This window comes from Numenius arquata, chromosome 25, assembly GCF_964106895.1.
Source record: "Numenius arquata chromosome 25, bNumArq3.hap1.1, whole genome shotgun sequence".
NCBI lineage: Eukaryota > Metazoa > Chordata > Aves > Charadriiformes > Scolopacidae > Numenius > Numenius arquata.
This window is the reverse complement of record NC_133600.1, coordinates 5,114,225-5,128,306: the sequence shown is the minus strand read 5'-3', so window position 1 is coordinate 5,128,306 and position 14,082 is coordinate 5,114,225. Positions and strand designations below refer to the sequence as shown.

At 51.8% G+C, this 14,082-nt stretch overlaps 1 protein-coding gene across 2 annotated transcripts in view; it reads right to left on the bottom strand.

Annotated features, from left to right (window-relative positions):
• GATAD2A (GATA zinc finger domain containing 2A) overlaps positions 1–12,680 on the bottom strand; it is a 47,239-nt gene extending 34,559 nt beyond the window's left edge. The window contains exon 1 of one of the 2 annotated variants that reach the window (XM_074163751.1): positions 12,468–12,680. The gene's annotated coding sequence lies outside the window, so the exon portion shown is untranslated. The remainder of the gene's footprint in view (positions 1–12,467) is intronic. The other variant, XM_074163753.1, reaches the window with a different exon arrangement.
• Positions 12,681–14,082: the final 1,402 nt, after the last annotated feature.

Sequence of the window (14,082 nt, the reverse complement as noted above, 5' to 3'; positions counted from 1 at the left end):
ACCCCGTTCCTGCTGTGCCGGTTGACGGATCACAACACCGAAACCAGCGGAGCCGAGGGATGCTCCGCGGGAAACGCTGCGCTGGGCAGCCCCGGGTCAGCACAAAACCGAGCGCGTCCCTCCGCAGGTCCATTGAGAAAAAAAAAAAAAATCAGGCAGCCTCAAAATACCCAGATCACCATCGGGTTGGCTACTCGTGACTAGAAACACCCACCACTACGGGCTCCAGCAGACACGAGCAGGCAGCTGGCTCTTCACTCAAAATGCAATTTATGTCTCCGAATCGGGGCAGGTTCCCCGGAAAAATCTCTGAAAAAAAAAAATCAGATATTCCTCAAAAAGTCCACAGGAAACCGCTCCGAGACACTTCAGTTTCACAAAAGTAAGCCCACGCTATGACACGTCGTTCTACAAAAAGGTGATATTTCTCGATAAAGTTAACCTTAGAGCAACCCTTGGGGCAGCCCAGTTTTGTTTTGCTTTGGTTTTGAGAGCCGTACTCCCGCGTACAGAAGCATTTAAGCAATGTCATGTTCTCACTCAAAGGAACTAAGAGGGACGATAAGGAATCAGGGAAGCCCATGAGTGAAACGGAGATAAAAATATTATTTTTGCCATTAATTTTACAATTAGAAGTTTAAACCGTGAAAGTGGAGTTAAGTCAGAGGAAGGGCGAAACCGCTGATTAAGAGGTTGCATGGGAGCCAGGTCCGAGCAGTTTTATACATCTGGTTCACATCTACCCGAGTTAATCTTTGTAATTACTATACGGGTAGACCTGACTCATTAAATCAAAAAAAAAAAATCTTCACGAGAGGCTGACTCGCAGGAACAACAGAAACCACCCTGCGCGTCAGAGAGAGCGGCCGACACCAACAGTGCCCGGTCCCAGAAGAGGAACTACAGCATCTACTGTTAAGCACACGGAGAGAGCACCCAGGAGAGCTAAAAATAGATCCAAGGGGCTTGGTTTGGGGGTTCTGTGTTTTATACACAGAGCACAGTTTCAACTATTTTTTTTTTTTTTTTTTCCAGTTATTCCGTATTTAAGGCCAATTATGTCGGTCCTCACCCGGGGCTGAGATCTACTGGATTCACGGGGTGAGCACGAAGGGTTCCCCACCACCGAAATGTTCATCGTCCAGATCAACGGCGCTGGCTCCGTGACTCTGGCGCTGCAGGACAGACAGACAGACAGACAGACACGCTCCCGGCCAGGGATCCTCCATCCTTCATCCACACCGAGCGGTCGCAACGAACTGGTTTTAATCAAAGTGCAATCTAATCGCCTAATGGCGCTGGTCCCCGCGGATTGTTGTATAAACATGTTTTTCAAGAACTGGAATTACTATCTTCTGTTCTCAGATGCAGAATGTATTTTTGACAGAGGAAGGGGGTGTCTCTTTTCTATGCAAAGAGGCAGCGTTACGAAATGGGTTTGCAGAACTGTTTTGGCAGAATATTAAACAGGGGAAGAGGGATGTGGGCACGAACGCGTCACCTCTTCCACCGAACACCCAACAACCCCAAGGAAAACGACCCGAAAGCTCTGGATCTCTCCTCAGGAGAGACGGAGACTGAAACGAGCGGCAAATTTCAGTTTAAAATAAATAAATAAAAAAAAATAAAAGCAGGTGGCAAATTGTTATTTCTGGGTCTGGTGGAAAAATCTGTTCTACTTTCATCCTCGAGTAAGATGGGCTTTTTGCATGCGCTGTGTTTGCTGTGGAATGCCGTTCGGGGGGCTTGCTTTCATCTGCTGACACGGAGCTTTGCTGTGCTCTGCCAGCGACTTCAGCCGGGCAACCTGGCATCAGCTAAAATACAACAACTCCATTCCTCCTCAATAATTTGGTCCGTTCCTACCTGGCTTCAGCATCAGCTCCTGCAAACACAGCAGTAACCTTTTTTTTTTTTTTAAATTTTTGGGGGGGAGTGGTGGAGCTCAAGATACCATCCTCCACTAATGACACGTTCCTAATCTCAGTTGTAGGAGTGCGTTAATAACCCATAAGCTAATAATTTTGTAGCAGCAATTTTAGTTTCCCCAACTGTATTATTTAAAAACCCTAACCGAGGGTGTGTGTAGGGAATGACACGGCTCAGAAATCCAAATAAGGGAATGAAATGGCAGCTTGGCAGGGACCCAGCGGCCACACCTATTTACAGGGGAAGCCGAGCACAGCCACCATCATTAATTAATTCAGAAGCCTCGGCGCACAAAACTTGATCTGGATGCAGGCTGCATCCCCCACCTGAGATCAAAAGGGAGCTCCGCAGGCCGAGCATCGCGAGCCGTCGGAATTAAAACCGGGGGAGGCTGCGGGGATGATGCTCAGCCCCTGGTCCTGCAGTTAGAAGGGAAAAGGAAACAAAAGTTGTCATTATCGCCCATGGGATGGAGGGGGATTTTTAATCTCGAGGAAGCCTAACGACTGGTAAGGAACCCATCAGGGTCCCTGGACCCAGAGCAAGCAGAAAGCCAATGGGTACCGAAGATGAGGGAGAGGAAATTTAGTCTCTCGGTTACTCCAGTGGCTTTATGGAAAGCAAAACCCAACTTCCACAAAAACATGGGGGCATTTTGGGTACAAACCAACCAGACGTGTCACAATTACACCAAACAACGTTTTGCAAAGGAGATCTTATCAAGTTTGCGTATCTAAATGTCCTGAGGGATCAATAACATGCGCAATATTAAAATGAGTCTTTATTTAATTACTTCTATAGCCTTCATCATCATAATTCTCAGGCACCTCATAGAAATAAGTCACCCATCAGGTCTTAACCGACAGGACTCGCATGCTTTTGTTCCCCAAGCCACTTAAAAGCCCTGGTTGCTTGTTAAACCATCAGCTTCAGGCTTAAAAGCAGGTCTTGGTCCAGCAAAAGGAAATAACTTACGCCTTTCTGGATTCCTTTAGCGCTAAAGGAAGGAGAAAAAGCAGAGGAATTTTAAATACCTTCAACAGAAACTAATGACCACAGGTAACGAGTTTGGAAGTGTCCTCTGCCTCCCAGACCCCAGTGCTCCCGTAGTGCAGAGAGGTGCACCATCACAACCGCAAAATCGCAGTATTTATTTAAAGATGTCAAGTAAAAAGCTTGCCTTCTTTAGGATTTAAGAATTTTAGAGATTTTTCCCTTTACCTTGCATACGTGCCATATACCAGATCACCCTGAAAACCACCACGCTTTCCACCTCATGTTCTACGTTACTGATTAATCTTGCTTCTTTTTTGACTATTCATTAACGTTCCCACAAACAGTATTTGAAAAATATATTAAGACCTATTGATAAAGTTTCTCTTGGTGATCCTCCCCTTCGCCCCTGCCATCGCAGCCCGGGGAGCAGTAACAGTCCCTACACACGAGCAACCTTTCACAAATTGCAAGGCATTAATTGAACGCCAGCCTTAACTGTAAGGGTTACCTACTATCTTGGAGCATAACTTGAATGAAAATAAGAATTATTATGCACAGCTGACCCGGATTAGTATCGAGCTGAGCTTCTGAAAGTTACACAAGGATTATTTCTCAAGTTTTACAGAGAATGTCATCTCCTCATTGGGATTCTCCCCCTCGGTATCACCTGTTTTCAGACACAGGTAGAGAAAAAGCTGTTACAAATGTTGTCTTTTTGCCCAACTACAAAAGTGAATTTGAATTTTAAAAAGGCCTAAGACATTGAATTGCCACATTTATAGAGTTAACCAAGGCATTAAAGGCACACTTCTCCCTAGCGTGGCCCGGAAAGGAAGGATAATGCCCATGGAGCATCCTCAGCTCTCCAGGAGCACAACCCACGGACAAACTGAAGTCCCCCCTGGATGCCCTCCGTAGATGCAAGAAAAAAAAGCCGTTTTACGAGGTTTTTCCACTACTGAAACAATCAAGCACTTGCTTTCAAAGGCCGCATCTCATAAACCTTAAAAACAAACAGGCAAGCCAGCAGAAAGCAAAATTGTAAGTCCATACCCAACAGCATCCTACAGAGTGTAACACCAGCGCTGTGCCTGCATCCCACACATAGGTAATTTCACTGTAAAACAGTGAAACCCAGAAAATTTTAGATTTGTGTTGTGTATGAATCTCAACAGGGAGTTCAGCGTGTTTGTACACACCCCAAGCCCAGGGACACACGCACAACTGCGGTCCCTAATTCTGTCGGAGGCAGGATTTTCTAAGATCCTATTAAATATGAATGCCTTCAGTTTACTTCCTCTAATTCTGTCAAGCATTCCAAAGCTCTGGATCACACGGCTCTTTCAGCAACTGAACATACTGGGCACAGCAAACGGGCCACGGCAAGGACGCTGCTCCTACTTACAGCAACGGGTAAATCAGCATTAGTGTGAAATCTAACAATGTGATTTTTCCGACTCATTTTAGCGCCCGGGAAGTCTTTGGTATTTGCAGCGTAAAGCAAATAGAAAAGCCACTACTGAGCATCTTCACCAACACTTCCCCTACGACACAGTCACAGAAGTGCTGCCATGAGGCTTGCCCTGATTCAACAGCGTCCCGCGTTGCTGCTGGGCTCCCTCCAGTCCAGCCACGCTCCGGGCATTTACAAAACTTGTTTTAAGAAAACCTGCAGCTATCGCCTGTCTCTGCCACGGGGTGACAAGAGTCTCTCCATCTAGATCGAGTTAGGAAACAAGTTAATCAGCATCACTCAACTGGAAGCGCTCTACTGAATTAAAAAAGGAAAAAAAAAAGAAAAAAGAAAAGCTTTTCTGAATGCCAATTCCTATAGTCTTAGAGGTAGTAAAATTGGGTATTTGTGCCCCAGAGCAAATGAGACAGGTCACATCAAAATCAATTTCAAGACTAACTGAAAACTCAATCAAGGCTTCATATTTTTAAGCCTTTACTCCTTCGACGCCAGCAATCTGGTACTTTAATGCAAAGACCCCATCATAAACTCCTACTTATTTTGGGTATTTAACAGAGAAGGGAAAAAAAAACCAACAAATAGACTGCCTTGAGCCCAGCTCACTCATAGCCACCCACCTGTCACCGTGTTCATTGGGTCTCCCATCAAATACGACTAAAAAAACAACCACCCTTCCGAGGTGCCATCTGACATTCTTAGTTGTTGTTTCCCACTTTTGTCAGTACTTTTGAGTAATAATCTCTACCGTTAAAGTAATTGTGATTAAAAGAGTTACCAGAACCTCTTCCCAGCAGGTGAGGCAGAATATCCATTTCCATACTCTCTTTTATAGGCTTTATATTTTTTGCTCCCATTCCTCCGGCTCCCATTCACACCACCGGAGCGAGGGCAACAAAAAAGCAGATATTGCTGTGGGTGACTGGAAGCACGATGGATCGCCTCCCCACGGCTTGGGCTACCGGATCCAGCGAGATTTAGGTATGACTTTTAGTTTAGCTTGGTTCATGTTTATACAGGAATAAGCCCAAGTCAAGAAGGTGACGCATAAGACACCAAAAGCAGAGAAGACGAAGCACTTGCACACTGATCCCTTTCATGCCACAGCAGAGTTCACTACAGGGCATCGCAAATTAGCCAGGAAACTGCATTCAACTTATTAGTCACCTCCTAATTGTCAAAGGAATTGGGAGACCAGCTCTTCTTCCAAACGTGGCAGGAGCAAAGCCCTCCCGGCAGAGCTCGGATGCGATGCCAGAGCATCCGGAAAAGCCAAACTTGCCGCCGTCCCCCCAGGAACGAAGCAGCAGCCAAAGCGCCTCACCTGGAGGGTCACTCGAAAAGAGTCACATGAAAACTCCTCCACTCTTGCAAAATACTGATTGGAGTTTGTTTGTTGTTCTTTTGGGAGAGAGAAAAAAGGAGGGAAGGGAGAGAGAAGGAAAGGAAACAAGTTGGAGAATGAAGAGAGGCTGAAATGCTTAACTTGGAGTAAAAAAAAAAAAAAAAAGGGTAAATATCAGAATTTAATAAGAATGAATACAAACAGAACAGAGTGAGATAAATTCAGAGATGTGTGTGTTAAACAGCTCTTAACCTGAACGAGACCTGAACTCCTGGAGCACTTTAAGACTCCAATCGTTATCATGATACTGACCATTCCATGGACTCTGCTTGATGGCAGCGGCACCCGAGGGAGACGCAGGAGGTTTCTAAATGGGAAAGGACCTGTCAGGTCCGGGGGGTCAGGGGATCCGTTTAGTTTGTGCACAAACCAGAAACCGGAGGGAGGACCCAAGGAGTCCAGTCAATGCCCAAGGGCTCTCCGGGAAGGGCAGCGGTGGGAGGAGGAAAAGCCTCACGGAACTGAGCCTTCTTAAAAATAAAAGACGAAATAAACATGCCTGATCATAAGCTTCCACACGCCGTGGTTAAAGGCGCACAGACTCGACCCTGCCGCTGGGACAGACCCCCCAGTTATAAGGGATGTACAGAGATCCGTTCTGGAGAACTCGCCCAACTCATGCACCTACAAAGACACAGCTCCTGAATTAACGAACACGAGAGTCCGGGGTGACCTCCCCCCTTCCCTCGCTCCAGGGTTTGCCAAACCCCCCGTCCCACACGTGACGCTCCTTCTCCCGTATCCATCTGGCCTTCAGCGTCTGGGGCTGGCTGGTAAATTTTACTCTCCCAGACCTTTCAAATGTTTGCATTTCCTAATACAACAAAGCGGCATTACAGGCTGCGAGGCAAACTCAACGACCCTTCCCCCCCCCCATCTGAAGTCTTGCCAGCAATTCTCATTTGAAAAACGAGATGTTACGGGGTTAAATAATTTCAGAGACAGAAGCTAAAGAAGATGAAGATTAAAATAAAAGGAATCGTTGTTATAAGCCATGTTTTGCATGTTTCCTTTGTAACACACGCTCATACCCATTTTGGGGATGGGACAGCGGAGGCACGGAGAGGATGAAGTGACTTACCCAAGGCAACATGAAACTTCAAGCTGCGACACTGAACTCCGTCAAACCCTACTGACAGCAAAGGTGAGGAGGAGAAAAAAGGGCATTTCTACAGCTCCACCCAGCAAAGGTTTTTCCACTTTTTGCCTTATTTCAGCATGGTGAAACAGCAACACATTCAAACATTTTTTTTTTCTTAAGAGCCAACACATCAAAAGTGGGCAAAACTTTCTTGCTAAACCTTGATTTTGTCCCATACAGCCCAAATGGCCTAATTGGATTTTTTTTTTTTTTTTTTTTCTTTTTCCGCCTCCAAATGCCCTCTTCAAAGAGTCACGACGCTGCTCTCCAGCCTCGCTCGCCCTAGGAAGAGAGGAGCATAGCGGACAAGAGGTTAAAAAGCCCCGGCGCAAGCCCAAAAGGTGCTCTGTAATTAAGAGGTAGGGAAGGCGTAGGGGGTAATTCCTCCCTGCCCCGTGGTGGCCGCAGTCTCCCGAGGTGATGCCGAAGAGGTCGCAGACACACACAGAGAAACGCTGGCAGGTGAACACCAGTGTTTAGTGCTGCCCCATCAGAGAGTCCCGAGAGCTGACACACCACCAGGTCAAATACCGAAGAACGCAATTAAAAGGTAATGAAAGGTAGAAACGCCAGTACCTTCGGCAGTCGGGGAAGGAGGAAGGAAAAGGAGAAGTGCTGAACAGCAAAAAGCCAACATAGGAAACTGCGTATTAATTAACCGTAACCTTTGTTCTGTCCCTGTCCTATAATGCTCGCTTGGGGCAATTCACTCTCCTTTTCCCCACCTGAAAATGGACATGATTCATCTGCCAGTGAGGTGCACTGAGGGACACGGGGTGTTCAGACGGCGCTGAGCAGATAGAAAATATCACAAAGAAGTTAATAACCTCAAAAAAAATCCAGGTGATGCACAAGAAATAAAACAGGAGCTGAAGGAGGATCAACATACTCAACAGATGTCTAGAGACAAGGGGAGGGAGAAGGCTAGAACAGCCTAAAGAAAGAGGACCCCAAGCAAGTCTTTACACCAATCAATCATAATATGAATGCATAAATAAGCAGAATGTCTATATATAAAGTGCCAAACTCCAGCCTGTAAGTTTTAAGGGCACAAATCTAAAAGCAGCAGCAGGGAGAGCAGGGACAGCCCGACGAAACTATCAAGATCAGACTTTTTTGAAAGAAGAACACAACCGAAGGGCCATGCTGGAGTTGTCTGGTCCATCAGTGGCACGTTCTCCTCTCAACATTTATTTTGCCTGATGTCAGAAGAGGAAAGAGAGTGCTCACGTACCACCACCACCCCCCCCAATCAACAGCGTATGCTAACGACATTGCACTTCACATACTGGTCTACAGACCATGTGCTGCGGTACCTCAAACACGAATAGCACTACACAAAAGCAAACGTTACTTCCCCAAGTCTAAAAATAAGCCTGCCATATTTTCAGATACCACAGTCTCCAGGAACATTTGGAGGGGAAAAAAAAAAAAAAACAAACAACCCAAGCTCACCATACAGTTCTACGTTACTTAGATTATTACTGAAAAAAGACATGGAAGTTGAGAAGGGCTTGGAGCTGGGCTGTAGAGTTGGTCATTCCAAGAGGAGGAATAAAGGAATAAAACCACCCTCCACATCATTTTTCCTTTTATTTTTTAGCAAAAGCTCAGCACGTGTGTTTTAATTCAAGAGGGGAACGCACACACCGTGTGTTTTCCTCCTAACTTTTTTGTTGTGACCTGTTTGAGCAGTCCCTATAGGCAGGACAACAGCCAGGAGCTCTGTATAGAGCACACAACCTCCCATCTCACCAGACACACGAGAGGGAAACACGGTGCTTTGTGAAACACCAGCAAAATAAGCACACGACTACTCCCCTCAGAGCACAGCAGTAAAAAAACAAAATATTAAAGCCTGGGGAAGCGCTCGCGGTTCACATGTGCGTAATAGGCATCAAAAAAATAAGTTCTGATGCCCCAAGATTTGAATTTTTAAATGCCTACGTAGGCAATACCTACTATCAGCGAGTAACATCTAGATACTGCATCTACAACTTAGTGCTTCAAAACGCGCTCAATGAAAACATTCTAAATTTAGTCACCAAACCAGCACTTTCCACTCAGAAGTTACTCATAAAGCCAGCGCTCCATCAAAGCGGGAACCCTGCGCCCCGCTGACCACCGCGGCGCAGCACCAGCCCCCTCCTTCCGAAGCTCTCGGACCAGACACCGCGGCTTTCGGCTGGTTGGGGACCGGCCAGGCATGTCACAGCACGGCCACCGTCTCGAGAGGTACCACCGAAAACGATCTCAAAGTGCGGCCCCATCACACCTGAACGCGTTTTAGGCTTAACTTTTAAAATACTTCCAGCATCATCCAAGAGACGTCGGAAGTTGACTTCCTTCATCCCAAGCATCGTTCCTCCTTCTTTCCCCCCTAAAGCAGCGCAGGAGGAGGGGGTGCAGTGAGAGTCCTTATAGCCCGTACGCACGGGTAGGGCTAACGAAGAGCATGCCCAGAAACAGAAGTGTAAGACCATAAGACAGTAAGCCCAGAGTTCCTTCCAGTTACAGTGCCTTTACCAGCAAAGGGATAATTCCGATTCGAACCTGAGGCCGAGCAGAGAGGTCCCCAAGAGCCAAACCTTGTGCCTACGCATGCGTGCTGCCGTCTGGCCGACGGAGCGATCCAAATCCTTCGTTCACCTCGCCTCGCGCAAGCCTCACGCAACGCACCGTCACCCTCTGAATTCGAACCAATGATTTTAAACAGCTCCACGGACGACTACCGACCCGTAATTACTACAACAACAACAACAAAAAAAAAAAGTGGTAAGGCAGCTATATTAAGTTACAGCATTAGCATACTGACACTGCATCATATGCCAACGGTGTTGCATCATCACCCCTTGATGTAACCTCAGGACTACGTAACGCTCTCAGGGATGGCATTAGCTGCTCCTCGGAGCTTCCACCTCTGAGGAAAGAGAAGTATTTTCAGCTCTCTCCATCCCCCGCTGGACACCCAGCGACTGCAGGGACACAACTCAAAACTCCCCCACTCAAACTCAGCAAGGTGGGGTTTTACTCCGAGCACAGAACCGGGTGCTTTTCACACTCCAGGTTCACCCAGAGCACGGTAACCGGTAACGTATTTGCTCTTTTTCCAAGTAAAAGCTAGAGGAACATCAGCCTGTTGCCTACCCACGGACAACACACTGACAACACGCAAGGGTTGAGCTCTTACAGCCTCAACGTCAGGTGTCAAGCGGCAGAGCCCTCCCCTTTTTCAAAACCAGATAGTTTGGGGGGGAGAAAAAACAAACTGCACAGTTCCCAGCCCTGAAACCAGCGTATTTCGTGATCCTATCTGAGATGTTTAACCGCAGAGCCTCGCTGCCTCCAGGATATCACACCCCTTCTCTTGTCCAGAGCTTGACAATCCAGGCGCACCGAAGGCTACGCCAGCAGCGTGATGCACAGGAATACGCCGTTCCATAGGTGTCACGATGTCGGATGGCTGTGAGGTGGCACCCGGGGGTATTGTCCCCCCAAAGGCTGGCTCTCCCCCTGACATTACAGCACAGTCCCCCCCCCTTACAGCACTCAGGGGGCTCTCGGCCTCCCCGCGGCCCCAGTGCCACTGGGCATCAGTGGGGCATCACCCCCACATCCCAGCAGGTACCGTCGCAAGATGTGGTGGGACCGGCTGTTTGTCACCAGAGCACACGGCGACACAACACCCGGGAGGCCACCGCACAGTTGGCTCACACAAAAAAAGCTTTCCACGTGCTACACATCCCTTTATTTCTTACTTTGCCGCCTCCTGCCTCTGGTCCCCTGTCACCTCGTCCCCTCCGCTACTGGAGCATCTCCTACTTCTTCCTCCCCACCTCTCCTCCCACTGGAGACGCCGGTCAATAGTTTGTCTGGAAGAAAGCAGGGTTCCGTTCTCTTCTCCTGCTGATGTATGGCAGCTTCCAGCCTGCTGGCATGTCTCCTATTCCCAAAGGCCCCTCTCCGTTTCACTTCCTGTGTAACCGTCTCCGCCAGCAGCTCTGCTACCTCTGCTTCCAGCCGCGCTCGCGGGCGGGCAGGCAAGGAGGGGAGGGGGGGAACGTGAAAGCCAAACACCTGCAAAAGAAGCTGGAAACGGGGATCAGGGCCGTGCCTTGCAAACTAGTGCTCCGTGACAGTCCCCGCCGTAGCCATCCATCAGCTCGGGAACCTCTGTCCCGGGGAAGGGGTTTGCCGCACAAAGTACAGAAATGGCAGAGCGTGGGGGCAGCCAGAAAAAAAAAAAAAAAAACAAAACCAAAAAAACCCACAAAAACCCAACAAAAACACAAGTGAAAGTAAAACCTAAGATGTATAGAGAGTGTAAAATAGAAAAAAAAAAAAAACACCTAAGCAGATGCTCTAGGAGAAGTAAGAAGTGCATCCCGGCTTACGGGCATCCCCAACTTTGCCGTTCAAGAGCAGTAACGGATGCCAGGCGGTTTTCGGTCACCGAGCCCCGGCTCCTCCACCGCCGGCAGCGGCGATTCCCGGGCACTCGGGAGCCCCACCTGGCAGCGCCGGGGCCGAATCCTGCCCGGCCCCTCCCGCAGGCACCGGCAACGTGCAGCAAACCGAGAGGCCGGGTCAGGGTCCCCGGCGAACCTCCCCCCCCCCCCCCCCCTCCCCGCAGCCCCCGGTACCGACACGACCCCCCCCCCCCCCTCCCCGCCAAGTGCCCGGGCAGGGGGTGGCGGTGCGGGCGGTGCGGGGGGGGGGGGGGGGGGGGCAGCCCCGCTGCACCTTGAGCGGCGGGAAGGGCGGGCGGGGACTCTTATTGTGACACGGGCCGCAGCCTGGCCGCCAGCCGGGCCGTGCCACGGCGGGGGCTGCCCGGGGCGGGGGCTGCCCGGGGCGGCCGATCGCCCCCCGCCGCGGGCCCCGCGGGGCCGGTCCCACCGCCCCCACCCTGCGCCGGGGGGCAGCGGGGGCCGGGGGCGATCCCAGCCCCCCCATCCCACACACACACACACACACACACCCCCCCCAAGCCGGCCCGGGCGGCGACGGAGGAGGAGGAGGAGGAGGAAGAGGAAGCAGGCACGGCGGAAAGCCCGTAACAACTTTCCGAAACAAACGCCTCGCAGGCTGCCGTCCCGGCCCCGGCGACGAACAAAAGCCGGCGGCGACCCGGGGCGCTCGGCCCCGTGGCTCTGGAAGGGGGGGGGGGGGGGGGGGGGGAAGGAGCCGCGCCGCCAAACTTTTCGTTTACCGACGAGGATGCCCCCCCCCCACCCCCGGAGCCCCGCTGCACCCCCCCCCCCCCCCGCCGCGGGCAGGGGCACCAGCTCCCTCCCTGACCGGCATCCATCACCCAGCCCGCCCCGGCGCCCGCACAGCGGGACTTTGCACTTTTCCCGGGATAAGCGAAGGCTGCCGGCGGTGCCCGCACGGCCGGGCTCTCCCGGAACTTCCCCGGGAGCGCACCCGCATCCCCGGCCGCTGCTTTTCACAGATAACCCTGTCGCCGCCGCCTCCCCACCCCCCCGAGACAATAAACCCCAACTTTTAATCAGGGAACTCACACGCCGCGGTACCTCCTCGCCGGTCCCCGCGCATCCGAGCGCCGCGGGTCCCTCTCGCCGGTTGCCGGTCTCCTCTCTCTCTCTCCCCTCTCCGTACCTCGCCGCCCCCCTTTTTTTTTTTTTTGTTTTTCCGCGCACGCCAGGGATCCCCGGGCTAATCCTCTCCGCCGCGGCTCCCCCTTGCCAAATAATGCGCTTCTCACACATGGAGTCGCGGCGTCACTCGGCGGAGCATGCGCGCGGCGGGGCCCCCGAAACACAGGGCGGCCCGTCCTGCGGGGACGGGAACGGGAACGACGGGGACAAGAGGAGGAGGAGGAAGAGGAGGAGGAGGCGGCGGCAGCAGCAGCGACCGCACCGCCCGGCGCCGCGCAGGGGCCCGTGCGCCGCTTCCGGGCAATGGTGGAGCAGGTCTGTGACCCGGGGCGCCATTGGCCGGAGGGGGGTCGCGGCACATGGTAGGCGGGCGGCCATTGGCTGCGGGGCGCGGGCCGGGGGTGCCGCCGCGGGGGGCGCGGGCCCCGCTGCGGCGCCCGGGGGCCACGTGGAGGGAACGGCGGAGGAGGAGGCGGCGGCGGCGGCCTCCGTGACCCGGGACCGGCCGGGCATTATTGTGATGGCGGCGGGACCTCCGCTGACACGGGGTTGTTTCTGGGAACCGCTTATCGGTTTTCCTTCCCTCCGGGAGGAAGCGGGGAGCACACACACCCCCTCCCGCCGTTGCCCCGGGGAGACCGGGAAGGGAGCGCGGCTCGGGGCTGACGGCCTGTGCCGGGCAGCGCTACGGAGCGGGGAGGCGGGAAGCCGGGCTCGTCACTAAAACATTGCCTCAAAGGCAGCAAAGTCTGACAGAGCCGCTCCACGGATTGGGGAGAGAAACGCTCTAAGCGGCCAACAGCAGAAATGGCTATTTTCTGCCCCCCCGGGGTGGCTCACCCTGCGGCTGCCGAGAGCTCGCCGTGTGGCCGCAGAGAGCAGCCCCCAAACCGGCTGTAAATAACTCGGATAAACCAACTCTTAGCGCGGCTCCCGACGGCGAGGGCACGGCACCGGCACCGCGGCAGAGCGGCTGCGGGACGGGACGGGAAAGCGGCGTTTACCGAGCGCTCCTGCCCTGCTCCTGCCCATCTTCCTGCAGAAAACTCCCGAAGGGCTTTCTGAAGCCGTGTCTGCCAGATCTTAAGTCCAGCAGATGAATTATTTTAGACCAAATTAATGGCAGAACTAATTCTGAACCTCTTTTTTTTTTTTTTTTTTTAATTATTACTGTTCGGGATCCCGTCAGTGTAACACCCTTGCAGATCTCTGCTGTGCTTTTCCAACCAGCAACCGTCTCCCTCCCGCCCTCCAGGTGGAGGGGCAGCTCATGGAAAGCCCTCCCCTCCCTCCTATTTCTCTGGTCTAAGTGCTCCCACCAGGCTGATCCCTGCACATCTGCCTCACGGGGGGGGGTGTGGGAGGGTATAAATAACCCAAAAGCCACCAAAAAAGCCAAATTCTTCCTAGATTTTCCGCAGGGGACTAACGCCAATGAGCTGTAAGATCTCCCCGGTTTTCCGCATTTCTGGAGACGGGTTATTTTTCGGGTGGTCTGTCGGCTCCAAAGTCCCCACAT